Here is a 27,887-nt window from a genome sequence, read left to right as displayed (position 1 = left end):
GGGAAATCCCTTTTACTGGTCCTAAATGTACTAAAACCAAGCATGAAAAATAAACTTACATACATTCTGGGCGCAAATATTGTGTCAATTTTTGACGGGTTTGTGGTTTTATTTATTTTGACTAATTTGTTGTTGTTGTTGTTGTCGTGGGTTTTTTTTTCGACATTCTTAGTCTTCGTTCTCCTCTTAACTGATTCATAACACAAAGCAAGGATGGTGACTCTAAGCGTATTCCCTCTTTCGCTTAGTTGAGCATGACCATAAGTATAAAACCTTGAGGAAAAAAATGCTCGCATGGAATTTTTTCCTTGAGGTTTTCTGTATGCGTCATGCACAATGGACTAAGCGAAAGAGGGGCCACTCGTAGTCTAAATTGCCACAAAAACACAACTGCCACAAGGACAGATAAATTAACCATCACATCAACTCATCATGGCAACCATACTGTGCTTAGAATTTCAAACGATATTCAGTTTTCTGTGATCTCTCCGTGTGCTAGGCTTTTTTGGCGTGATCACAGTCACACTCCAACAGCCATTTGGAGTTACATTTTGTACACCAAGAGTACAAAATGCACATGTTACTTATAATACAAGATACAAGTGAAGTTTATTTCTACATTTTAAAATAGCTTTACTTAAGCATATTCAGGACCAAAGGGAGTTCCCTTGCAAAATCTATAAAACATCAACAGTCACATACCACCGAGTTTGCATGGCCTGTGGATAACAAACACTCTGATATATAATTGAACAGAACCAAAAAATATGCGAGTCAAAAGTAAATGTGAAAACAAGAATAAGAAAAAAAAAGTACTCAGTCTGCACAGTCTGCATGGTCTGCACGGTCTGCGGTCTGCAGTCTGCGTGGTCTGTGTTTTGGGGTGACCCGTTTGTCGTTCGATTAGTCATTTTAATTGTTTGAAATCGATAGCCGGAAATTACTTTATGTAGTTGACGAAAATCGATAATCAAGAATGTGAATTGTAGCTTAATCCAATCTCCTAAAGCAAAAAGTGGTGAACACTCTTCATCAAAACTCTTCTTCTTCTTGAGTCGACTTTGAAGATTAAAACTGTCTAAGTCATTTTCGGATTAGCCTGATGCTTAACAACTGAACAATTTAGGACAGTGAATATGTCTACATTTGATTATTGATAAAATTGATAGCTAATTACAAAAATCAATAAAAATCCATAATCACAAGAGACCAATTAATTTCTATCAATTTGCGATATTAATTGAATAGCAAATAGCGAATAGCGAAAAGTTGCAAATAGCGAATATTCCGGAATAGTGCAAATAGTCTCGAATAGTGCGAATAGTGGCAAATAGTGACGAATAGTCGTCAGTAGTCACCGCTTTAAATCTAATTAAAAATCTGGATACTGCTTGTTTTTTAAATAGTACGTACAAATCTAAGGAGGCTTACCAGTGCTTCAGACACTAATGCACTGACTTCCATGACTGCATTGTCTTCATCTGAATCAAAAACCATTTCAGCTGGAAATAAACATGGATAGGCATATTTTTATTAATACACAATTTCAGAAAATTTACTCAGTGTGTATTTGATAATTTAGATCACCTGCTATACTGGCCTGCTGGTGCTTCTTACTCTGTCAAAGAAAGAGACTTTAGTTACTAATATTCAAATTCTGATCCTCAAGGAGAGAAGAATTCTAATATATCAATGATTCTTTACATTTCTTTAACTTAAGCCTTCACTTTCATGGCACTAATTTGCAGTTATACCCATTTTCACCACACTAGCATTCAATCACACTAGTACGTAATAAAACTTGCACAAATATTTTTAACTTACATGTATATCCTCACTAATGTCACTCTCATGTTCATAACTTTTTTTGCGCCAATTTTTTCCAAATACTAAAGAGAGAAAAGTACATTTACATTCAGTGCATTTTTCAATGAAGATTTATACAGTGGGTGATTCCAGAAAATAACAACACCTATACCACAGGTGGTTTTTGGAATTCCGTAGGCAAGGGGGGTCTTTTGAACTGGAAATCCAAAGGCATGGGGGGTACTTACGAGTGGAATTCTGAGGGTATGGGGGGATTCTAGAGGGGGACTGACAAAAGTGTGAACGCACAAACAAACGGATGACACTGCTGACTACCGTGGAAAGCAAGATACACTAGACAGGCATTGATTGATGAGGCATGTGTTCATGTTCATGTACAGTAGAAAAGCAGTAAAAACTGGGTTGTACATTGGGCTCCAGAGGCTTTAAAGTTGGTGAATTTCTTGTCAGAAAATCGTTTGCGATGATTGCTGACCCGCTGTGTTTGTTTAGCGCAAGGCAGGTTTTCAAATTGAAATAAAGTTGCGGGAAGAAATCGTAAAGTAGGCGAAGCACTATTGGGTCAGGTAAAGGTGGCCATGTGGGGAAATGTGATGGAGTAGGTCACCTCCTCCTGCATACGTGGAAGGGGTGGGGCAAATGAGGTGCTAGCCCTGGAAAATCTTGAAAATCTGTTTGCAGTGAGGTGCATTCTGATGCATATGCATTTTTAGCACGGTAAATTGATTTTGTTCAAGGCCACTATACTCGTTATACAGAACTACAGAGTGCTTTTCATTCCATATAATGTTACATTGTGCTTGCAATGATCTGTTTAATTGGACTGATAAATATAAATAAACTGTAATTTTTTATTGTGATTATCCAATCAATATGCAAATTCACTGAGTAAAAAGAGTTGTAACGTAGCGAGTGCGCTAGTTGTACCTAAATCCTATCGAGCCATCTTGGAAGAAATCTCTATATACGCATAGCCACGCGTATATAACATGGCGTGTGCAGTTTCAATTCGCTGCAAAATTTCCGTCGAGTTAAGTTCAAGTCCTTTTGTTTAAGTTTCGGCAATGTGAAGGTTATTCTGAACAATCCAAACCCTACTTCAACCTTTTGACTTTTGCCAATCTGAGCTGTCGACTTTGTTTGTCTACATTTTCATTAAGTATTTTTGACTTTGTTTGCCTACATTTTCATTCAAATTAATTCACCGTGCATTGTGAGAACTTTGTAGTCAATCACGAATGAACATGTTTTAGCACCCAAGATGCTGTTTGCCATGTTATAAAAGAATTGGTTCATGCTTTTAGCTGTGCTTATATCAAGTTATGGATGCACTTAGGAAGTTTGGAGAGCACTCGAGAAGCTAGAGTTGCTCTTGGCTATTGCCTCGAGCAACTCTTACACTTCTTTTGTGCTCTCCAAACTTTCTGAGTGTATCCATAACTCGATATACACACACTAAGCGTGAACCAATTGTTTTGTTTGATATCTGGTCAATATCATTTAAGCTTTTCATAACAAAAAAGAGCTGCAGGTGAATCAGAAGGATTGAGGCGACTTCCAGTGATAATTAGTTCTCGTCACATACATGAAGTACCACTACCAAATCAGCGATATATCATTTTGTTTCTGCTTCAGTTTTTGATTTTTTGTTTGTCTTAAGATTTGATTAATCACGTTTTTAAAGTAGCTGGTGACTTGTGTCAGGCGCAAGCTCATTTTGAAAACCTTGGCCAGCGATATGTATTCATGCATAAATAAACTGCCGTAATATGCCATCTGATCGAGTGAATTTAATACTTGTTTGTAATGTTGAAGTTAAAGTAGACAAGAATTGTGCGTTCTAATTTTCATAGTAATTATTATTATAACACTCAAAACAATTGAAAGTTTTAGTCCTTCACTAGTTTAGTTGAAAACTAGTTGTAAAATTGAGACTGAAGGGTAGGAAGTGTTAGTCGCTGAACCTTAAGTCACAAATATATGCGTGCGATCATATTGGTTAATACCTGTAGAGTGCAGGTTAAAACTTCTGGGAAGATGTAAAAACGTAAAATCTCTTTTACTGGAAGTTATCTGGAGTCAAGGTGGTTCTGTAAGGGACGGGAGTTAATGATTTTGGAATTCGGCATGCAGAAGGGGTAGAGCATTTTGGAATTTTCCAAAGCCAAGAGGGTTAAAGTGTTCATGCCAGCCATGGTAAGGTATAGACATTTTCTGGAATCACCCAGTATTAGTACCAATACTAATATATAGGTTTTAAACGTGATTCATTGCTTCGCACGATTCAACTTGGAAAATGGCCTGTATTACATGGTTATAGGTAAAACTTTGTTTTCAATTGGTAAATGCAGCTATTTTATAGTGGGACCCTGATTTAATGAACCCTGATTTGTCACAAATTTATTCAGCCAGGCCAGAATAATATTTACAATAAATTGTATGAATTAAACCCAGATTTAACTAACCCAGTTACTCAACAAATGACTGGCACTGGCGATCAAAGGAACACAATAATAATTATTATTCGATGTACAAGCCTGAATGTAAAATCGTATCATATGCACAGGAGTCAGCCATCCATCAAAGTCACGTTGCTAAAAATAGCAACTACATCCTTATTTAACAGTGGTTTTGGTCAGTTTTCAACAAATTTGTTGGATCGAGGTTACCGGTTTAACAAAACCTCAATTTAACAAACAATTTTCCCATGTCCCTTGGCACTTTGTTAATTTGGGGTGTCATTGGATATGTGTCTGTTGTGGCTCAAACATCTGTTTTATTTAGATTTAATTTCTTTTAATGTCTGCATCAGATTCCTCTAATTATTTAGGAAAACAAACAAAAAATCAGTGGTTTGAAAATTTGAACCACAACTATAAACTTATACTTACATTATATTAATAATTGATAGAAAGCAAACCTTTACTCATAAGAGCAGTTTGTCGTGATACACTGGACTCCTGATCATGATGCTCCTTACTCTACCACGAAGAAAATAAATTACTACACTGATCATGAGAGAAAACACTCTATAGCTAGTCTAGCTTGGTGCTAATTATTATATAGGACTGAATCAAATGCTCCTCATTTTGCAATTAGAACAACACGGAATATGCTAATTAAAAAAAACAACTGCCAGTTATTCACCTATGAGCTGATTGATTTTTGCACCAAATTAAATTGGGAACCAATGAAATCTCTAATCTCTGTAGGTGAACTGAAAAACTGTCAAAACCTTGAGATCCACAAAATGAATTCTAGATTTGTACCTAGAATTTATTTTGTGGATTAAGATTTTCAACAGGTTTGTGATTCATGTGGGAAGTTTAATTAAACATTACATACAGACACCACAATCCTTCCTTATTCTGTATTAACTTACTTTATTTATGTCACTGCTGTCACTGGCATACGAATTGGTACCTTTGTATAAAATAATAATAATAAAAAAACAGAGATACTCCATCAGTTGATGTATACATAATCCAACTGAAAAGAAAGTAAATCAACTGACTTTGATATTGATCCATTGAATTATTATTAAATGACAGCTTTCATTGAAGGCTGACTTACTTGGTATCATAAAGGGGCTCAATAATATAGCTTATATATTACCTTTACATTATCGCACACACTGAAAGATTTAAACTGCTGTGGCATATATGTAGGGTGTACATGCTAATGATTCACAGTTTACAATTACCTACTTGCATGGTGACACTTCTCATCTTTTTGACCAAAAATGGTCTTTGTCTTCACTTTCTACCCCCCTCCCCAGGGTCAATGTAAATTGTTGAATTTCCTCTCTCCAATCTTGTAACCATACATAAACGTTGTATTGTTGGGTAGCCAGCTGGGGGCTTGCCGACTTGCCGACTTGCCACTTCAAACAAGATTGCCACTGGGTGGCATTTTGTTAAGTGTTTCAAGGACTTTAAACAGCAATTGTTCGTTGTACAAACTTAATTGAATGTTAGACATAGTATAAAAACAATTTATAATAAGTATTTCATTTAATTCCTTATATACTTATCAGAAAACAGTCCTAAGAAAATACGCACGCTAATTGGTTAAAAATCTTGTTTCTATAACTCGATAGAAACATGAGCTGTTGACGTAATGACGGTGCGAGCAAAGAGAATTTACATTGTGAGAATAAAAGTTAATAAGTTGTTTTCCTTTTTTTATTGCCGTGTTTTCTAAAAGAAGTAGAAAACATGTTCTCCGTGTCTCTATCGAGTTTTAGTAAATATCTACTAGTGTTCTATCAGGAATGCCATTCTCTGATTGGCTATGCTACTCACGTTCTATTTTGTGATAGATAGTGAGTAGCGTAGCAGCATGCATTGGGGCCGCTTTGTGTTTTTGAAGTGTCTGTGAAGAAGATTTAGATGAAAGTTTTGAATGACAAGTAGGTTTATACTAAAACAATTATTGGATTATTCACTCTCAATTTCTATGCATGATAGTGGACTTGGGCTACATTCTCATCAACTATCATGCGATAGAAATCTTGAGCTCATAATCTAATTGTTTACTACAAACACTTGTGAAAGTTTGGGAGAACTTGAAAAAGCTGTGGAACACTCGCCAGTGGCTCATGTTCCCACAGCATTTCTTGTTCTCCCAAACTTCCACTCATGTTTCTATAACTCGATAGAAACATAGTACATGTTATACCTTAAATTAAATGTTATTTCTTAAATATTCTCCATTCATGTACATTTTATACCTTAAATACATTTGCAGTTCATGAACATATTCTGCAATCCCTTAATTATATTGAAAATTCTATTTTAGGCACCTGAAGGCAATGCATCCTCCTGGTCTGTGCAGTTGTTACATATGTAGAATGGTGGTTGAAAATCATCTTCCTCATGCAACGTGGAACATGATGGAAACGTACATACTACCTGTTTGCATTTATTGCAAGAATGGCCATAGGCAACATCTTTGTAACACAAAGAGCAACATTGTCCTGTTTTCATTGGAGCTGTAAGTACAATATAAATATATGGAAATCGTTAGGTCAATTGAAATGTTTAGTGATAGTTATTTCTTTTGCATGCAAGCTACACTGTATCCAGTGTTGGAAATTAGTGTTCACCCGCTCGCCAATGGGAGTGTGGAAAACATCAAGTTACCTGGGAGTTTGAGTTAACTGAGTTCAATTTAGTGGAATGCTACCATACTGTGTAAAGCTACCTTTTTACAGGGTGACTTGTTTAGAGACTAAAGCTAATTGGCGAGTAATTAACTGTTTGTATCTCTGTCTAAATCTGCTCAGAATGTTAAAGTGCACAGTGTTGACAACTCCAGAAGGTGTGGTGGGGGGGGGGGGGGGGGGGAGGAGGAGGAGGAGGAGGAGGAGGAGGAGAAGGGCTGTCTTTGACACCTGTGCCAGGTAGCCATAAGTACTTCAGCTAATCAGCCCCGTTGGGAGGTAGAGGGTCAGGGGTTCAATCCCATTCTGTTTAGGTAAGGGATCATAGGCCTTTAGTCCTGTGTCACAAACAGGCAAACCCCTCTCTCCTGACCAATGCAGTATGACTTAGAAATTTTGAGGGGGCTCTGACAAGGACATAATTATGTGGAAGGTATCAGGTTTACTATGACCTAGCAGTGCTAGGGAGCCCAGGATCAAGGGCTGAATTTCTCTCTGTCCAGGTTAGGGGTGGCAGTGATGTCATTAGTCATGAATCTGAAGTTATTGTTTTTATGCTTAGCTGAGCTATGTTTTTTTGGCCAGTGTTGAGCTGGCCTTAAGACTAGCAATTGTGTGGACCTCATGTTGATCTGTTTATTAACCCATTACTCCTGGAGCTTTTGGCCAAAAATGCATTTTTTGGACATTTTGGAGATTTTCAGGCTGGATATGGGCCAAATGAGCTCCAACCTACTCAAAAAGACATTTGCAACATGACAGCATGCCTTTCTTTCCACTAGCATCGTGTTTTATGACATTTTTGCTCAGGCATGCACAGAAATCAAAATTTTGAGATTTCGGATGAGAAAGTGACCTACGTCTTTAGGCTTTTCTTTTCTTTTTGCTGCAGTGATTGACCTTCTACTGGGCTTGCTTCCAGTTTAAAACATTCTGAGAAAGCATCATCAAGACAGGGCTCGAGACTAATGGTAGCCGACTAGCCACAGACTAGTAAAAATTTCATTTTGGCTCGTGGTTTTTGTGCTTCACTAGCCATTTTGGCTAGTGAAAATGAAAATTTGTGAGCGCTGGAAGCCCAGAGGAAACCAATTAAATGTTAATTTCAAATTTTTCACAAAACAAAATTAAGTCAAAGTGTGCAGAATTTAAAACATTGGCTCTAATAAATATCATATATAATTTATTGGTCCAAACAAGAACATTTTAAATTACTAAAATGCAAGAGAAAGATTGACTTTTTTGTTTGGTTTTTCCTTTAAGCCTGGTTCTCATATCCCGCCGACCTACCTGGGACATAGTCGCCAGTTGCAAGTGAAAATGTCCGGCGATCTGTTCTGGTGGGTCCCCGGTGCATCTGCGATGGATCGCGGACATACTCAAATTTGCGCGAATTGGTGCAATTTCAACCATTTCACCTGTAAATATGGATCGATTCGTCTTACTAGAATACGTTGTGTCCGCAGATGACGTTCACATAAACTATTTTCATTGTTGACAACGGCCGGCTTGCCTGCAAAGTTGAAGTCAGCTCAACTTCGCAGGCAAGCTGGTGGTCAATGCCTAGGATATATTCTGATTCTACGATAAATGTTCACATATGCTGTAACGGTGTCCCAGGCCGTGCCGGCAGCTATGTCCCAGGTATGTCGGCAGAAAACGAGAAGCAGGCTTTAGTAAAAAGCGACAAATGACAAACAAACTGCTTGCTGCCAATGAAAAGTCATGCGTGAAATCATGTGGAATTCTAGGGATCATGTTTCATGTGCGCAGCATCTGGAGGTCATGTACGCTCTCAAAAAATTAAAAAATTTGCAGTTGTTCGAAAATTTGAATGATGCCCATATAATATCCATGCCTATGTTTGCAACTTGTAAGTAGAGTTAAGATGGAACAAATTGTTGTGTTCATGAGAAATCATGAAGCAGCATTTTGAAAGAAAGGAATGTTTTTCGGCGGCGAGTTGCAAAGTTCTGCGGGAATTTCTCACGGAAGCAAAAGCTTCGGTTTTCGTTGTTGAGCGACGCCTATAATTATAATATCTATGCCTATGTTGGCAAATGCCTGCGACTGGCTAGTGAAAAATTTGTTTTGGCTAGTGAATCAAACCTGTCACTAGCCACTGGGCTAGGAAGCTGAAGAGTTAGTCTCAAGTCCTGGAGACAGGCAATTTTTGCCATGGAGTAGCCACGTGTAGGGGCAGGAAATTTTGCTCTGAGTTTTTCACTCAACTTTTTGAGCATTTTTGTGCATATCTCAGGCTCCATTGGGCCGATCACTCTGATCTGGGTATCATTGGAAAGATCTTTTCCTCCTGCAGAAGTTGAGCATAGATGATGCCAATTTTGGTCAAGGGTGATGAAGTCAGAAGTGGAAGAAAGGCCCAGGCTCTTCACAGCCGGTTACGGCCGGCACAGGAGTCAATGGGTTAATAACTGGTTCGTATCCCCACTTGGGAGGGCATGAGGACCAAAAATTGTTTGGTGGTTTTCAGCAGCCCTGCAGGTACACTATTTTTTGAAATGGCCAGATGACCTTTATAATTTAAGCACCTTGAAGACATGGCTCACAGTTAGATCTAGATGTACTACTACATTCTGTGGCTTTTTTGGGCTCCAGGCACTGGTCATCTGTAGATATAGTAATGAAATTTGTGCATTACATCAGTATGAATTTTATACTTTAAAACTTAGTTTTCTATTTTAAGGTCATCAATTCCCCAAAGTTCTTACATCAAAAGCACCTAAGCCTTAAGCTAGGCTATTTAATTTCCATCTCTTGCATTTTGTTTAACTTAGATTTGTCAATCAACAGGATGCCAACAGATATATTATATTGCTTAAATTTGGTAGTTTTTTTTTTTTTTAATGAACTGGCTGTTGCAAAATGGCAAATACTTTCACGAATTGAACTGAATTCTTTGACGTCTTGAGTTCCCTTCAAGGAACTTCTTCTTAAGTTTTGTATAATTCGCAGTGTAGGAAAAATTCTTTCAGATGGTTTTCTCAATACATATTACAATTATATAATTTCAAAAACAAGGAGATATGAGGGAGGGATCCTGCATCATGAGCTTATAGTAGCAGCCCTAAGGAGTCCAGGCTAGCTAGGGTCAGGAGTTGAATTGCTTTCTGTCTGGGCTGGGGGTAGCAGTAATGTCATAAGTCGTAAATCTGACATTTATTGTTTTTATGCTTAGCTGAGCTGTTTTTTGGCCAGTGTTGGGCTGGCCTTAAGACCAGCAATTGTGTCAGTCTGCTTAACTGGTTCATATCCCCTCTGGGGGGAGGGCAGAGGGACCAGATATTGTTTGGTCCCTGCATGCAGTACAGTTTTTTTTTCAAATATGGCCAGAACTGATGTCCTTGATAATTTAAGACATGGCTCACAGCTAGATCTAGATGTACTATATTCTATAGCATTTTGGGGTTCCAGGCAGTCATCTGTAAATATCTTGATGAAAATTGTAGATAATAATAATATTATCAGCATCAATTTTATGATTGCAAACTATTTTCTATTTGAAGTTGGTCAATTCCCTAATTTTTTTTTATCAAAAGCACCTATTTAACTTTCTTCTCTTGCAATATATATTTTATATTGTTTAACTTCATCATTTTTTTTTTCAGTGAATTTGAGGTGGCTGCTGTAAAATGGCAAGTACTTTCACGAATTGAACCAAATTCTTTGACATATCTCGAGTTTCCTTCTGGGAGCTTCTTTAAAAGTTTTTTATATTGAAGTGTAGGAAAATTAAGTCATTCAAATGGTTTTCTAAATAATATTACTAACAATCATATAATTTCATAAACAAGGACGCATGTGGAAGGTATCCTGCACCATGACCTAGAAGCCCTAGGGAGTGTAAAGTCAAAGGTTGAATTGCATTCTGTCTAGGTAAGGGTTCATAGACCTTTAGTCCTGTGTTGCAAACAGGCAAACCCCTCTCTCCTCACCAATGTGATGTGACTTAGAAATTTCGAGGGGACTCTGACAAGGACATAATTATGTGGAAAGTATCGGGTTCACCATGACCTAGCAGTGGTAGGGAGCCCAGGATCAATTGCTGAATTGCTCTCTGTCCAGGTTAGGGGTGGCAGTGATGTCATTAGTCGTGAATCTGAAGTTATTGTTTTGATGCTTGGCTGATCTTTTTTTCCAAGGCCTTTAACAACAATAGTTGGTTCTACACACTTAATTGAATATTAGACGTATAAAAACAATTTATAATAAGTCTTTCATTTAATTCCTTATACTTAATATTCTTCATTCATATAAATTTTATACCTTAAATACATTTGCAGTTCATGAACATATTCTGCAATCCGTTAATTATATTAAAAATTCTGTTTTAGGCACCTGAAGGCAATGCATCCTCCTGGTCTGTGCAGTTGTTACATATGTAGAATGGTGGTTGAAAATCATCTTCCTCGTGCAACGTGGAACATGATGGAAACGTACATACTACCTGTTTGCATTTATTGCAAGAATGGCCATAGGCAACATCTTTGTAACACAAAGAGCAACATTGTCCTGTTTTCATTGGAGCTGTAAGTACAATATAAATATATGGAAATCTTTAAGTCAATTGAAATGTTTAGTGATAGTTATTTCTTTTGCATGCAAGCTACACTGTATCCAGTGTTGGAAATTAGTGTTCACCTGCTTGCCAATGGGAGTGTGGAAAACGTCGAGTTAGCTGGGAGTTTGAGTTCACTGAGTTCAATTTAGTGGAATGCTACCATACTGTATAAAGCTACCTTTTTACAGGGTGACTTGTTTAGAGACTAAAGCTAATCGGCAAGTAATTAACTGTTTGTGTCTCTGTCTAAATCTGCTCAGGATGTTGAAGTGCACAGTGTTGGCAAAATCCAGAAGGCGTGATGGTGGGGGGCTGGAGGGCGGGGGAAGGGCTGTCTTTGACACCTGTGCCAGGTAGCCATAAGTACTTCAGCTAATCAGCCCCGTTGGGAGGTAGAGGGTCAGGGGTTGAATCCCATTCTGTCTAGGTAAGGGTTCATAGGCATTTAGTCCTGTGTCACAAACAGGTAAACCCCTCACTCCTCACCAATGCAGTATGACTTAGAAATTTTGAGGGGGCTCTAACAAGGACATAATATTGTGGAAAGTATCAGGTTCACCATGACCTAGCAGTGCTAGGGAGCCCAGGATCAAGGGCTGAATTTCTCTCTGTCCAGGTTAGGGGTGGCAGTGATGTCATTAGTCGAGAAACTGAAGTTATTGTTTTGATGCTTAGCTGATCTTTTTTTCAAGGCCTTTAACAACAATAGTTTGTTGTACAAACTTAATTGAATATTAGACGTATAAAAACAATTTATAATAAGTCTTTCATTTAATTCCTTATACTTAATATTCTTCATTCATATAAATTTTATACCTTAAATACATTTGCAGTTCATGAACATATTCTGCAATCCGTTAATTATATTAAAAATTCTGTTTTAGGCACCTGAAGGCAATGCATCCTCCTGGTCTGTGCAGTTGTTACATATGTAGAATGGTGGTTGAAAATCATCTTCCTCGTGCAACGTGGAACATGATGGAAACGTACATACTACCTGTTTGCATTTATTGCAAGAATGGCCATAGGCAACATCTTTGTAACACAAAGAGCAACATTGTCCTGTTTTCATTGGAGCTGTAAGTACAATATAAATATATCGAAATCTTTAAGTCAGTTGAAATGTTTAGGGGTAGTTGTTTCTTTTGCATGCAAGCTACACTGTACCCAGTGTTGGAAATTAGTGTTCACCCACTCACCAATGGGAGTGTGGAAAACATCAAGTTACCTGGGAGTTTGAGTTAACTGAGTTCAATTTAGTGGAATGCTACCATACTGTATAAAGCTACCTTTTTACAGGGTGACTTGTTTAAGAGACTAAAGCTAATTGACGAGTAATTAACTGTTTGTGTCTCTGTCTAAATCTGCTCAGAATGTTTAAGTGTACAGTGTTGACAACTCCAGAAGGTGTGGTGGTGGTGGGGGGGGGGGGGGGGGGGGGGAGGAGGAGGAGAAGGGCTGTCTTTGACACCTGTGCGAGGTAGCCATAAGTACTTCAGCTAATCAGCCCCGTTGGGAGGTAGAGGGTCAGGAGTTCAATCCCATTCTGTTTAGGTAAGGGATCATAGGCCTTTAGTCCTGTGTCACAAACAGGTAAACCCCTCTCTCCTGACCAATGCAGTGTGACTTAGAAATTTTGAGGGGGCTCTGACAAGGACATAATTATGTGGAAGGTATCAGGTTCACCATGACCTAGCAGCCCTTGGGAGTCCAGGATCAAGGGCTGAATTGCCCTCTGTCTAAGCAAGGGGTGGCAGTAACGTCATAAGTTGTGAATCTGAAGTTATTGTCTTTATGCTTAGCTGAGCTGTTTTTGCCACCTAAAGGCGAGCAATTGTGTGGGCGTCATGTCTGTGTGCCTAACTGGTTCATATCCCCTGATGTAATGAATGATGAATGATGTACTTTATAATTTGTTAGTACCTTGAAGACATAGCTCACTGTTGGACCTAGATGTACTACATTCTATGGCTTTTTGGGGCTCCAGGAAGTCATCTGTAAATATAGTAATGAAAATTGTGCATAATATCAGTCAGCATCAATTTTATAATTTTAAACTATTTGTATTTTATTTGGTGGTCAATTCCCTAAAATTGCCACATCAAGAGCACCTAATTAAGCTAGGCTTCAGGCTATTTATTTATCAGTTGTGTTTTTTTCAATGATGTGGCTGTTTCAAAATGGCAAATACTTTCAGGAACTTAACCAAATTCTTTGACATATCTTGAGTTTCCTTAGCTTGAGGATTTTTTTTTTAAGTTTTGCATGTTGTAGTGTAAAAAAAAGTCATTCAGATGGCTTTTCTCAATAAATGAATATTACAATCATATAATTTCATAAACAAGGACATATATGGAAGGTGTCAGGTTCACCATGACCTAGCAGCCCTAGGGAGTCAACAGCTGAATTTGTCTCTGTCCAGGTTAGGGGTGGCAGTAATGCCATAAGCCAGTAATGTTTAAGCCAGTGTTGCGCTTGGGCTGGCCTTATGCCGGTAATTGTGTGGACCTCATGTGGATCTGCTTAACTGGTTCATATTCCCAATTGGGGAGGGCAGGGGGACCAGATATTGCCCTGCTGGTAAGGTACATTTCAAATATGGCCAGATATCCTTGATAATTTAAGTACCTTGAGGACATGGCTCACAGTTAGATCTAGATGTACTACAATCTGTGGCTTTTTTGGGCTCCAGGCAGTCATCTGTAAAAATGTGGTAGTGAAATTTGTACATTATATCAGCATCAATTTTATAGTTTCAAACTTATAGTTTTCTATTTTAAGGTGCAGTGATCAGACCCCTAAAGTTCTTATATCAAAAGCGCCTAAGGCTTGAGGCTATTGCATTTGACTTTGCTTAAGGGAACGTTTTTAAAGTTTTCATATATCATAGTGTAGGAAAAAGTCATTCAGATGGTTTTCTCAATAATATTACAATCATATAATTTCATAAAACCACACTAGCTAGCTCCTTAATACTATATATATATATATATATATATATATATATATATATATATATATATATATATATATATATATATATATATATATATATATATATATATATATATATATATATATAACACAGACAAAGTTATTTAATAAAAGGAAATAAGACTCGGCCAGCAATTATAGCCCTTCCAGGAAGAAAGTAGAGGAATTAAATACCTCACAGTTGATAAGTTATTCTAATCATGTTCTCACTACATGTAGTACTTTAATTGCAACCGCATTATAATTATGTTCTATTACATACATACATATGTATATGTATAAACAATTAGGTGAACTACTCAAATCTTGAGTGGATGGATGTTTAATACAGAACTGTTTTGTAGGTCACCGAAAAGGTAACCCACTCCTCAGTTAAACTCCATTTTATACTGAAGCGTTGGGTCTACATCAACAATATGTTAACCATTGTCTTCACGCAATCATATTGTTGATGTAGACCCAACGCTTCAGTGTAAAATGGACTTCAACTGAGGAGTGGGTTACCTTTTCGGTGACCTACGAAACAGTTCTGTATTAAACATCCATCCACTCAAGATTTGAGTAGTTCACATAATTGTTTAATCTGCTCCTTCACCGCAAGTAGAGCACTATCTATCTATCTTATCTATCTATCTATCTATCTGTCTGTCTGTCTGTCTATATATATATATATATATAACAGTAAAAACTCAAGAGCTAGGTTATATGGTCATTTAATCGCTACTCCGAGTTTCATGCCTCATGCGAGGCAATCATCAGACGACTGCCAGAAAAAACGGTTACATTCAAAGATATTTGAAAATACAGAACAATACAATTACATGCTAGATGTGTTGCGTGTCACGTGTCGCGTCACGCGTGATCTTAATCGCTAATTAGATGATAACATTTTTCAGCAAAAATTTCCTAGCATGTCTGCAACACGATGCAAGCTCATTTCTGCTGTTCAGAGTTGACATTTCCGGTTTACATAAGATGAAAAATTTCTCCCACAAACACAAATTACATCTCTTGGTAACATTCGAATAAGACCTAGCCTGTGTAACTATGCGCCACTTGATGTCATACTTAATGTTCTGATCTTTCAGGCTCCATATGTATTTATGTCGGTAAATGCTTCCTTTCACTTATTGATAAGCACTTCCCCAAATCTAACCCACTTCATAAAATTTTTAACTGTAACACACTCAAATTAAGCTACAGCTGCATGGGTAACATCAAAACAATCATATCTAACCATAACAAAGCTGAAATTAACAAATCTACACGTACTAATGACCAAACGAAAAATTGCAACCACCGGAAATCTACCACGTGTCCCATGGATGGAAATTGTAGCATGGAAAGCATAATTTACCAGGCCGAAGTCATCACACCAACCATGAAAGAGACATACATTGGACTCTGTGACACTACATTCAAATTAAGATATCGTAATCACGTATGTTCTTTTCGAAATGAGCGGTACAAACACACTACTGAACTAAGTAAATACATATGGAGCCTGAAAGATCAGAACATTAAGTATGACATCAAGTGGCGCATAGTTAAACAGGCTAGGTCTTATTCAAATGTTACCAAGAGATGTAATTTGTGTTTGTGGGAGAAATTTTTCATTTTATGTAAACCGGAAATGTCAACTCTGAACAGCAGAAATGAGCTTGCATCGTGTTGCAGACATGCTAGGAAATTCTTGCTGAAAAATGTTATCATCTAATTAGCGATTAAGATCCCGTGTGACATGACATGTGACACGCAACACATCTAGTATGTAATTGTATTGTTCTGTATTTTCAGATATCTTTGAATGTAACCGTTTTTTCTGGCAGTCGCCTGATGATTGCCTCACATGAGGCATGAAACTCGGAGTAGCAATTAAATGACCATATAACCTAGCTCTTGAGTTTTTACTGTTATTCCTGCTCTAGTTCAGCTATTGAGCACTTTGTAGTAGATGAGAATTTCACTCCATTTTTTGGTTATATATATATATATATATATATATATATATATATATATATATATATATATATATATATATATATATAATTGGTGGCCTCATGGTTAGTGCGCTCGTCTCCGGATCAAGCGGCCCAGGTTCGAGCCCTGGCTGGGGACATTGTGTTGTGTTCTTGGGCAAGACACTTTACTCTCACAGTGCCTCTCTCCACCCAGGTGTATAAATGGGTACCGGCGAACTTAATGCTGGGGGTAACCCTGCGATGGACTAGCATCCCATCCAGGGGGGAGTAGAAATACTCCTAGTCGCTTCATGCTACAGAAACCAGGATAAGCTCCAGCCTGGTGGGCCACTTGGCTTGTATGCAGACTTTTTTTTTTTATAATAATTGTATAGGTAGAGCAGGGAAATAATTACAACTAAGTGCCTTATATATATCTTTGTACCTTTTGTTCTCCAGTGGAGGTCAGGAGCACCATAATCATATCGAAGTTCTGTGTTACTTGGAATATTGCAAGTAGCAAACAGGCAGAGGTAAGTTCGATTGTCAATTATAATTTTTTTCATGCTTGCATTTGCTCTTGCCCTTGGACTGTCATTGACAAGGCGACCAAGCCCAGTCGAATAGGTGGCATCAATGCTAATGAAAATAGTTATTGATTTATTAATAGAAGAAATATCAAACAAATATTTGTTATATACCATTTATTAAATAGTATTTTGTTGAGCATAAAACTCTGATGGGACTACTCTGACAGAGTAGCTAATAAAAACAATTTTTGAACAGAAACTGAATGTATATTTTTGCATTTGACAAAACACTGTGCTAATTGGATAATGGAGGAAAATCGACTTTTCCTGTATGATCTTTCTATGGACACCAATTTGGCCCCCCCAAAAAAGTCTTCAGGGGCGAATGACATCTCCATTTTTGTCCATGTGCTTTCTTTCGAGTGTTGTGAAATATTGCGGACTTTCGAGTATTGAGACAGCTTACTGTGGACTGTGTAGTGGATAAGTTGTTTATTTAAAATTTGCGGTTAGTGTTAATGGCATTTAAAAACCTTGCAGACTTGTCTTCACAAAATATGTACAACTTTTCTTATGAACAGAAAGCTGTAGTTGTGTACCCTCTTCTCTCTGACCAAAAACTTACGCTACTTTTGAGATGTGAACTTTTCACTTCGCTGGCCTAGATTTCTGTGCGCATATGCAACATAAACCCTACGAAAAGAGTTCAACTCCCACAGAATTACTTTGGTACACCAACATGTCCTCCTTTTCTTTGTTTCGGAAGTGAAAATGCTCAGTAGCTGTTTCCCCAATGCCAACTTGAAGGCAATTCAAGTCATGATCGTAAACAGAATCATTGTCTTACATGTAGTTTTGGTAACAAAAGCATGTCCTCTCACATATTGACAGAACAGGAAATATTTGTGTTGATTTACACAGTCCGGAATTGTGGGTTTCCAGTCAGTGTAAAATATGGACTGACACTGGACTACGGACTGCGGACTGCCGACTTTGGACTGCCAACTTTGGACTGTGGACTACGGACTGGGTATAAAACACGGACTGAGGTATGAAATGCAGATTGAGCATTATTGACTGGGTGTTAAACATGGACTTGTGTAAATGCAGCCTACCGACTACAGTCCTTGTTTTATACTGACCTGTCATAAGTAATGTAACGTCAGACATGTACAAATGAGAACAAACCCTCTTGTGTACTTGCTCTGTGATCAATTCATTTGTTTTCACCCCTGATGGAGGAGGCCAATTTCATGTCTACCTAACAGCTCAGGCACAAAATGCTGTTCCAAGAATTTTTGCTTTACCTACCAATGCTCAAACGCACATTTTTATGTCTCTGATGTCTGTGAATGACATAACGTGGCTTTTGAATTCAGTTAGGTCTTTATGTGACAGCCTTCATTAATTAAGTGTTACACAAACTTTTTCCTTTTGTAGTCACTCATTGCTTACACCACTGTCTTCTCGAGCGGCACAAATTACCACCGAACTTTAATGTCTCTTTCATACAATAGCTAGATTCACATATGGTCTGATGCACTGTGAAAAATGGATTATAAATATCACTGAAGCTCATAGTCCTTACCTTTTTTCATTTGACTTATTCCTATTGTGTCACAAAAGCCCTTTTCATGGTTAACTTTTCTCATTTGCATTTCAACACAATCTAACATCCACATTGGATTACATTGTAATGCAAGTGAGAAAAACTAACTAAAAAACTAACCATGAAAAGGGTTATTGTTTGGACCTATATATATTACCATGCATGAAGATCCATGAAGATCAAAGACATCAGAGGACAAGAAAAGAATAAAAAAGACCAGAAAATGGTGTTGCATCTGTCATGATTTATTGATCTTTTTTAAGACTCTGCTTACTATTTATTTTGAATGAATGGTATCCATATAGCTAAAAGAACGTTCACACATCACGGAAATCTAATTAGTAAATCACGCATCATGTGCTTGTAAAATAACAAATACACATGCTTCACGTTATGATGTCCTGCCCCAGGTCACGCGGCTAATTTGGTCTCAATCATGGGTCACGCCGCTAATTTTGGGGAGATCATGCATCGCACAAAAACCCTTTGCCACCCTCTTTATATGCACTGTATTTCCATGCGTTGAACATTTACAAAATTTGCAGGTTGATAGCAAACTCCAAATATATTTATTTGCTAGTTTTAGTGCAAAAATTGCCTCCCAGAATCATATTTGCTGTCATACTCAACACCTATTGTCAGTCTAAAGTACCAGTACATGATTGAACCAAAAAAGCTCTTCTTAAGTGTCTGCTGACTGTTTCAGAGTGTCTTTTGTTTGTTTTAGAGTGGTATCCATCTTGAAGAGAGTTCAGTTACGAGTAAAGTGACCTACAAATGGCAGCTGGGACCAACTGGTGTCCAATTTATAGAGGTCAGTCTGTTAAGAGAGTTGACTGTCTAATTTTTGCTATTTGTTGGTAATTTTCTAAATAGTTGTTGCCACCTTTCATCAGGTTTTTTTGTGACATAACAGCATGATAGTCAATGCATCAGAGCTCTCTGTTATAATACATAATGATCGTTTTTGCTGATTTTGAGCATTAATTGTCCCCAGCTGTCCAATATTTTGAAACACAAATCTGAAACTAATAAATAAGAATCAAGTTTCTAAAGTCTGTTTCAAAGTAATTTAATTGTTGGCTAAATTAAATTTATCATTATAAGGTCATGTTTTTTCCAAGTTCACTTTACTGAACCTGCAAGTTAAATACGTACCAACAAGTCTTTCCATTATCTGAAAAGAAGTATAAAAAATTCCCAGCCTCCTCTGGATACTTCTCCTCACGCTGTTCTCCTTCCTTCCCAGATATAAAATGACCTTTGTATTCAAGGAGGAAATCCCCCTTGCTGAAAGGTATTGTCGTGAACACTCCTCTTCCTACAATTTAAAGAAAGATAAGCTCCATGACCCATTTAGCACCATGCATTAGTTGTGAACAGAAATCATTAATGGCATCTAATCCTTTGTTCTGCTCTTCTTAATAGAATGGAATTTGCCCTGTAAGAACCACACCCACTCAGTTTTGTGTGAAAAATATAATTTTACCTGAAACTCTGGAAACTTGGAAAGAATTTACCAAGGCTTAAGAATTAAAACAAGCATGGTTTGGTTTAAAAAGGTCCCAAAAGCTGCCAAGATGGGTCAAGTAGCAACAGGTGCAAAAATGGCAAATGTAGGTGGCACATGTGCTGAAATTTGTACACATATAAAATTTCCAAAAAGGAACTTACCAATAGAATCGTTAATGAACAACGCATCCAGACCAGGTTGATCTTCCTTTGCTGCTATCCATTGTTCCGCCTTCTCGATTGGTGATGCTCTCTTATTTCTCTTTAATTAATGAGCAATAATATTATTAATCTTTTTAAAATAGACAATGCCTGAATGGAAGATTATTGCGGTTTGCAAACAAAAGTTGTGGGGGGGGGGGGGGGGGGCAAGCTGCCGATTTTTTTAAGTGATAAAATGAGTGAAAACAGACCTTCCAGTAACACAAGGTTACATTAATTATATATGAAGAATCTTGTTTTAGAGTACTTTTATGCACAATTTGGCTCTTAGTTTCATGTTCAAACTTCAATCTGTACAGTTCGTTTGTAAAAACATATTTCAGTTTGGTGCTGCTTAAGTCGCGTGTCATTTTGTTATTGTTAAGCGGTGAAAATACTGAAATTTGTAAGGGACTGGCCAATAAGTACAGGCAGAGGAGGGGGGAGGATTGTTAGAGCAAAGGGAGTGGGTCATTAGTTTTTGAACCCTCACAAAGTGGTTGGTCATCACATTTTATAACTTTTAGTACAAAGTGACTAGCAAAGTAAACTGACAATCATTAACATTAACTGTTATTCATTTTTGAGCATAAACTGATAAATTGCAAAATGTGTATTTATTTTTAGCCAAAATGTGACAGAAAAGCCAAATATAAATTTTTTCCAAGGTGAGACATGTTAGTTTGTATTTAACTTTTTCCCCTGGCACAAATGTTTTTGTTGGAAATGGTGCATGCATGAAAAGATAAGTAACAAGTGTTGAGAGGGGATCAGATTTTACAAGCAGTTGTTGTATAAAGATCCCTGTCACACTGCTGACAATAAAATTTATTGTCAGTGGTGTGACATGATATTTAATATTTAATATTATGAGCTTTTTTGTTCATAGGGGGTGGGTCATTTAATTTTCAACCCTTGATAAGAGGAAAGTATGGGTCACTTTTTTTCCAACTGTCACTTTTCCAATTGCTCCCCCTATACTTATTGACTTGAGTCCCCAGCAGATATTTGTATGCTATTTATTAGCTATGCATTTACAATTACCCGAGGCAAGAACTGTCCTTTAGCCTCCATGGGTGGTTTTTTCAAAGGCCTAAGCTTGTGTCCTGGAAATGGCAGCCTATGAAATGCAACACAGAATAATTTTGAGATGTGTTTAACAACCTCTTTAAGTTTACTAGAGCCTAATTTCAACATATGTGTGGACACATAAAAAGAATCGCAGTGGCCATCTAATTTGATGTAGGTTGAAAGTTTGTTCTTTTCTATGATAGTGTAATGATACTGAAATATAGAGAGTGACAAGAAAAAATGATAATTTTTTTCCTTCAGTGTCACACTCAATACTCGATAACAATGTTTAATATATCTAAACCTCTATTACAATATATTTTTTGTATTTTTACTAAAAGTTGTCAAGAAATTTATTTTGTACTTTGTAAAAGATTATAGGCTCAATTAGGCATGTGTTTTCAATGGGTAAACATTTTTTGTCCTATTAAGCTCAACATTTGGGGTCTGATTACATGAGCTGGGTTGGCTTGGTTTTGCTGATATGTCAGCATGTCTGTTAAATACAACCGAAATCAACTTTGCAGTTACATGACAACTGGGCCAGCCCAGCCCCGGCTTACTAGGCTGAAAATCTTCCATGCATCATCAGGCCACCCTAGCTAACCAGGCCAACTTAAATTTCTCTTCTGAGCACACTACTCAAAAAATCCACATTTCTCTTTCTAAATAGGATGTAGAGATTAAACAGCCCATGCATGCAGTTTTAACATAATCAGGCCCGTAGATTATTTAATTAATAATTGAACAGTAATTAAGTAATTGATTTTGTTGTCACGAAAATAAATTAGCTGAGTCTGTTTCATGTGACATCATCATTTTCCAAGACTAAAAATTACAAGTCCTTCTGAAGTTTTAGTTTTACCAGGTGCAAGACCCTCTAATCGCTTAACGTTTTACAGCGTTTCAGCTCGACAGGGTTCCTCATTTTGTTTAGAGAGCACGTTTGAATTTCTAAGTTTGTGCGTTGCGTGACAATAGAATGGCGGCCCGAGAAGGCTCTCGCGTAGGTCAAAAGTTGAGTTATCGCTCAGGTTTTTGCTAGCTGAACAGTTCATGGTCTAGAAGAAGTATTAATTTCAATGTGGCTGAGTTCTAGAGTGATAACCTTTCATTTCAAAAACAAAACTCGAAGACAGATGGCCCTATTTCTTCACGACCGCCATGTTGGTGCCCCTCGAAGGGGCACCAACATGGCATCTCCATTCAAAGCTCTGTGCATTTGGTTGAAGCACTTTTCCGAAAATGGTGCGAATGGAAAACCGCACAGATCTATATCTTTGCAAGGTTGTTTATGTATCAATCATCTATCATATCTCACATTCTTGACTTAGTTTATTGAATGGTCAAGATTTTTATTTTTGATGGCGTGACAGCTGTGCAAAGCAGCGATCTTGACACACATCTGGGTCATCTGCTAGTCTGCCAGAATAAGTAATGAATGATGATTGCATGACTGACCCGAACATTTACAATCTCTCTCTTTCTGTCAACATTGCTCATATGAACCTATCGACACATGTAGTTAATGGGTCCCCAAGTACATTTAGGCCCGGATCAAGAGTCGAACTTCACTTGAGACGAACTAAACTGCAATTTTAGTAGAGGTAAAACTCAACCGTTGGGTCAAACGTCCAGCTTAATTCGAATTTCGATCGACCAAATCGTTCTATCCGTCTGCTTCAGACAGATAGAACGTGTTGTTCGATCTAAATTCTGTCGGACGAACTCGGGTGAGGCAAACGTCGAACTTATCATGAACTTAATTCGCTCAGTTTACGTTTGACCTTGACCTTGGCCTTGGTGATTTCTGGCAGGAACTCGTGCAGTGAAGGTGATCGGCAACTCATAGTTTGAAAATGGCTAAAGGACATTCATCCATGGTAGTTATTAAACGATTGGACGGTAAGCTGGACGTTTCTATTGGCTGATAGTTGGCGAGGGGGCAAACCCCACGTAAACTATGAAAAGTCGATTGAAACCGAGAGCGAGCCGTTTTAATGGCTTTGTGAATAAATGGTTGTTTACCAAGTCCTTCTTTGCAATGCCTGCAATCAGTGTACATGTGAACTTTCTATCCTTTTTGTAGGGGAATTTGGAAAGACGAAAACGGATTCAAAAGCTTACAAAAATGTCTCAAGCCAAAGGAAGTATATTCTACTGGGAGTCGATCCACGGTCAAATTAGCAGGAGGACTAGAAATCAGCTGTAGAAATCAACAGGTGCAAGATCGTGGCAGGTGAGTTTGTTTGCAAATTTCTTGTTATCAAGCTTAAGAATTAATAAAAAGTGGGAGCGAGGAAAGAAGATCAACACACGTACTTTGCTTCTTTATTTTCTTAGATTTATGTGTTGATTTTAGTTGAAATTCAGTCACCAATTGTGAAGCCGGCGAGAATGCGGAGAATGGGATGACCGCAAATTTAAGCGTAATTGCTGCTATGAATGAACCGTTATCGCAAGTGTAAAATGGTGGTTTGAGCCCCAAATTAAAAGACAAATTCAGTCTTACTCTGAATGAAAAATGCCGGTTTAAACCAAAACAGTAAGAAACGACTTTAGACACCCTCAACGAAGTGTCCACTCTGATCTGTTAGCACCTTTTCTTTTGATCTGGAACCTGTTCGTCGGCTAGGAATGGAACGGCCGCAAAATTCCTGCCACTGGTAAACTGAATGCCATTTTAAGCTAAATTAAAAGACAAATTTAGACTTACCCTGAATGAAAAAAAAAAGAAGGTTTAAACCAAACGTTTAAGACACAAATGTAGACTTCCCCTCTACCAAATGTCCACTCTGATCTGTTGGCACCTTTTTGTTCGATCTAATGCGGAGAAGAAGCCTGGTCGCAGGCTAAGAATGGGACGGCCGCAAAATTCCTGCCACTGATTAACTGAATGCCAGTTTAAACTAAATTAAAAGACAAATTTAGACTTACTCCGAATGAAAAATGCAAGTTTAAACCAAAATAAGAAACAGATGTAGACCTACATTCTACTCTGAACGAAATTTCAGGTTTGATTTGTCAGCCACATTTTTGTTGTGATCGAGAGCTTGAGCTTAAGTAAGATTCTTACAAGGAAAAAAAAAAACGAAAGAAATCGTAGTCGATGGTGGACCAATGGTTAAGCTTACCAGTACAGCGGGGGATAAGTTCTGGGGTGTTTTTCATGAGCAGTAAAGCGAGGGTAAGCTTATTTATCTTTTACTTACCTCGCAAAGAGAATTGCACCTTCGTCCACTGTCATCCAAGCTAGCCAGGGAAGAGCTTCCTGACCATGTGCTCCCGTAACCGTAGAAACAGACAAGAGCAACTGACAGATGTCTGTCAAACTAATCTCCAATAGACGAGATTAGAACTGGTGCCTAGAGAGTTGGTGGGGGACAAATGCCATTCAAGGTAACCTTACCTAAATACTTTCAAATACTTTCAGCTATTAAAGGCTAATCCTGGGAGAGCAGGGCGGTAAAAGAATCCGCTGAAGGGCAAGCCAGTGGTTACATACCTGTCAACCCCATGGGTCGCATTATGGTGTTTGAAAACATATTCTAGTTACCTGGTATACAATTTGCTGGATCAATTCTATCACTTTTATTAGTTGGTGCTACAATTAATGGAATCAAACAAATGTCCCGTTATTGTTGAACGCCTTATAAACAATTATTGGATGAGGTTTTTGTGATATTCAGAATAATCAAGGTCGAGGAAGGGGTTATCAGTCAAAGCCGAAGGCTGAGGCTGATAACCCTTACCGAGACCTTGATTATTCTTGATATCACAACAACCGAATTTAATACCGTAAATCCTCGAACTAGCGCCCAAGGGGGCGCTTAATCGAGGGGCGTGGAAGGGGGGGGGGGGGAAGGGGGCGCTTATTTTTCCCAAATTGTGGCCTGACATGATCATTTTTTTAATACATCATCTGCTCGTAAACAACAACATAAGTTGTTTATTGACGTAAAAAGCTGATCCTAAAGTTTTAATCGCGGCACCTTTAGTACTTAACGTGTTCAACGTGTTCACTTAACGTGTTCACAAACTAAAACAACGTACAAATCTAATACTACATGACGAAAACTATATAGCTTTTGTTGTCTCATTACTCGTCCACAAAATGGGGGGGGGGGGAGGGGAGGGGGCGCTTATTCGAGGGAGGGGCGCTTATTCGAGGGGGGCGCTAATTCGAGGGGGGCGGTCATACATGACATAATTACCCGTGACAGACGCTGATTTCGAAAATTCACTGTACGCTTAAGGCCAATCAGGAAGAGATAGTGAGTTCAATGTATAATAATAGTCGTTTTCATGATATACAGGTTGCCATAGTTACAGTATAACCTTTTAAAGACACCCCTAATTTGAGGTTAAAATTGCCAAAAACTCAAAAAAAAACGAACACGATGACCCCCGAATGCGCGAAGTGGTAAACGACTCGCGTATTCACGAGTTATATAGAAGACGGCAACAAATATGCAAATCATTTCTTCCTCCCTCCATATATCGACTGTAAACTTTTCTTGGTAATTCCGCTGGCCACTGCATAATGTTTGCGCATGTATTTTGGCCGTTCCACACGCAAAGAAATATAGAAGGTCAGTAATAACAGATGTATGCGAAAAAAAGATACCAGCGTCTGACTTTTTAATGTGGAGAGCAAGATTCGATTCCTGGCTGAACCACATTTTTGGTTTCTTTAGTAATGTTGTATTTTGTTCGCATTCTAACTCTATATGTGATTATTTCCTCAGAAATTGCTGGTGGTGAATCGTCATGAGGCAGTCAGTTGCTGATATGGTTCCATTTTAGGACTATGAACGTTTTGTATTTCACAGCGAAGTCAGCATACTCGTGGAGTTGTGCACGCGGTCTTGCTGTTCCGAGTTTTGTGGGTCCTATTTTCAGACTTTTTGTTACGATAGGAAAAGCGTCTTTCGTAGTACAGTAATAACGCATAGTTTTCCAACTCCAAAATAATCACTCAAGTTATGAACTTCTCGTTATGCTAAAACGTATCTCTTGAGAAAAAAGACTGAGTTTGTAATAACAGTCGTAGTTAGTCGTGGAGTAAACTGGTCAAAAAGGCACGCATAAAACAGTTGTTATCACGCTAAAACACGAAAATATAGTGTTATAGACTGAGTTGATAACTTAACATGGCTACCCCTTAACTCAGGTGAACGGTAGCTAGCCGCTCAAAACATCCGCTATTTTGAATCTCTTAGGGTGCAAATTTTCATGTTTCGCTGTATAGTCAAACCTGTATTAAGCGGACACCCTCTATTAAGTGAACAGCAATGCAAGTACCATTTTTTCTTTTCCCACATTCACTGTAAAAATTACCTGTATTCGACGGACCCCTCTATTAAGCGGACGCGGACAGCTTAAACTTGACTTTTATGGTCATTTCTGTTGTTAGAAACCTGTACGTTCTAATATTTAAACTTATCGACCAAGAGCTGTCACAGAAATGCGATATTTTATTATTCCGTTTTGTTTGTACAGAAGCTTTGTTCCTATTTAATTTTGTGAGCCTTCGCATAATTCGATCAATATAAATACTGTGGCAACATTAGCATACTTAAATCGCTTTACCTCATATACTTGCCACTGTTCATGGAAATCCGATATTTTAGGACACTAGGGAGTTCAGCAATGATGACGGCGGCGGCGGGGACGAGACCTTGTAAAAAATGAATTTACATTTTACCTACGAATGTCGCAAGTTTGTAAATCTGTTCAGTACGTTTATCGGTCTAAAAACTTGCAGATATGCAAATAAATGTACCAACATTGAAAAAGCTCGTGCATAGCCATTGTTCTGCTCATTAAACCTTTTGTTTGGTGACGCTCTCGTCGCCAGGCGCGTCGTGGTTTGCTGAGGCCCCGTCCACACGTAACCGGATGTTTTTGAATCCGCAACTTTTTCTTTCCGGATTCAGAAATTTCCCCGTCCACACGTAGCGTATTCAAATCGAATTCGCCTGTCCACACGCATCCAATGGTATCCGGATTCACTCTAGAGAAACTAGGCCGACACGTTGTGCCGCCATATTGGATTATTGTTCTGTAAGAGACTTAACACGATTTTGCTACGTCATGGGATTCGAAAATATCCGGATTCACCATCCCCATCCACACGTTATCGGATTCGTTGCGGATTTATATTTTTCCACTCTGGAGAGCGGATTCAAAAGTATCCGGATGCGCTGCCGAATTCGCCGATGCGTGTGGACGAGGCCTAAAACTACCTACATACGTTACATACATCACTTTATTTACCCTCTGAATTCAGAGTAGCTTATGCAGCTAATATCTCCGAGCATTTAACCATCAGCTACTACCACTAGCACTACTAGCACGGGTCCCGAGGGCGTCCGTCTAATAGAGGTTTTAGGCCCGGTTCATACGTCACATTTCTGCCGTGTCGAATTCAATT

General features: G+C 38.2%; 1 protein-coding gene and 1 long non-coding RNA gene across 3 annotated transcripts in view; one reads left to right on the top strand and one right to left on the bottom strand.

Annotated features, from left to right (window-relative positions):
- The window catches only part of LOC145485793 (von Willebrand factor A domain-containing protein 5A-like), a 136,443-nt gene that overhangs the window by 33,078 nt on the left and 75,478 nt on the right, over positions 1 to 27,887 (bottom strand). The window lies entirely within an intron of this gene.
- Positions 21,504 to 26,873, top strand: LOC145485745 (uncharacterized). Its single transcript, XR_014049221.1, has 3 exons — positions 21,504 to 21,622; positions 23,541 to 23,690; positions 26,200 to 26,873. It is a non-coding gene; the product is annotated as an uncharacterized LOC145485745 (long non-coding RNA).

The sequence above is a fragment of the Orbicella franksi genome, chromosome 4, assembly GCF_964199315.1.
Source record: "Orbicella franksi chromosome 4, jaOrbFran1.1, whole genome shotgun sequence".
Taxonomy (NCBI): Eukaryota; Metazoa; Cnidaria; class Anthozoa; order Scleractinia; family Merulinidae; genus Orbicella; species Orbicella franksi.
The sequence above is the reverse complement of the archived record's forward strand: the minus strand, read 5'-3'. Positions and strand labels throughout refer to the sequence as shown.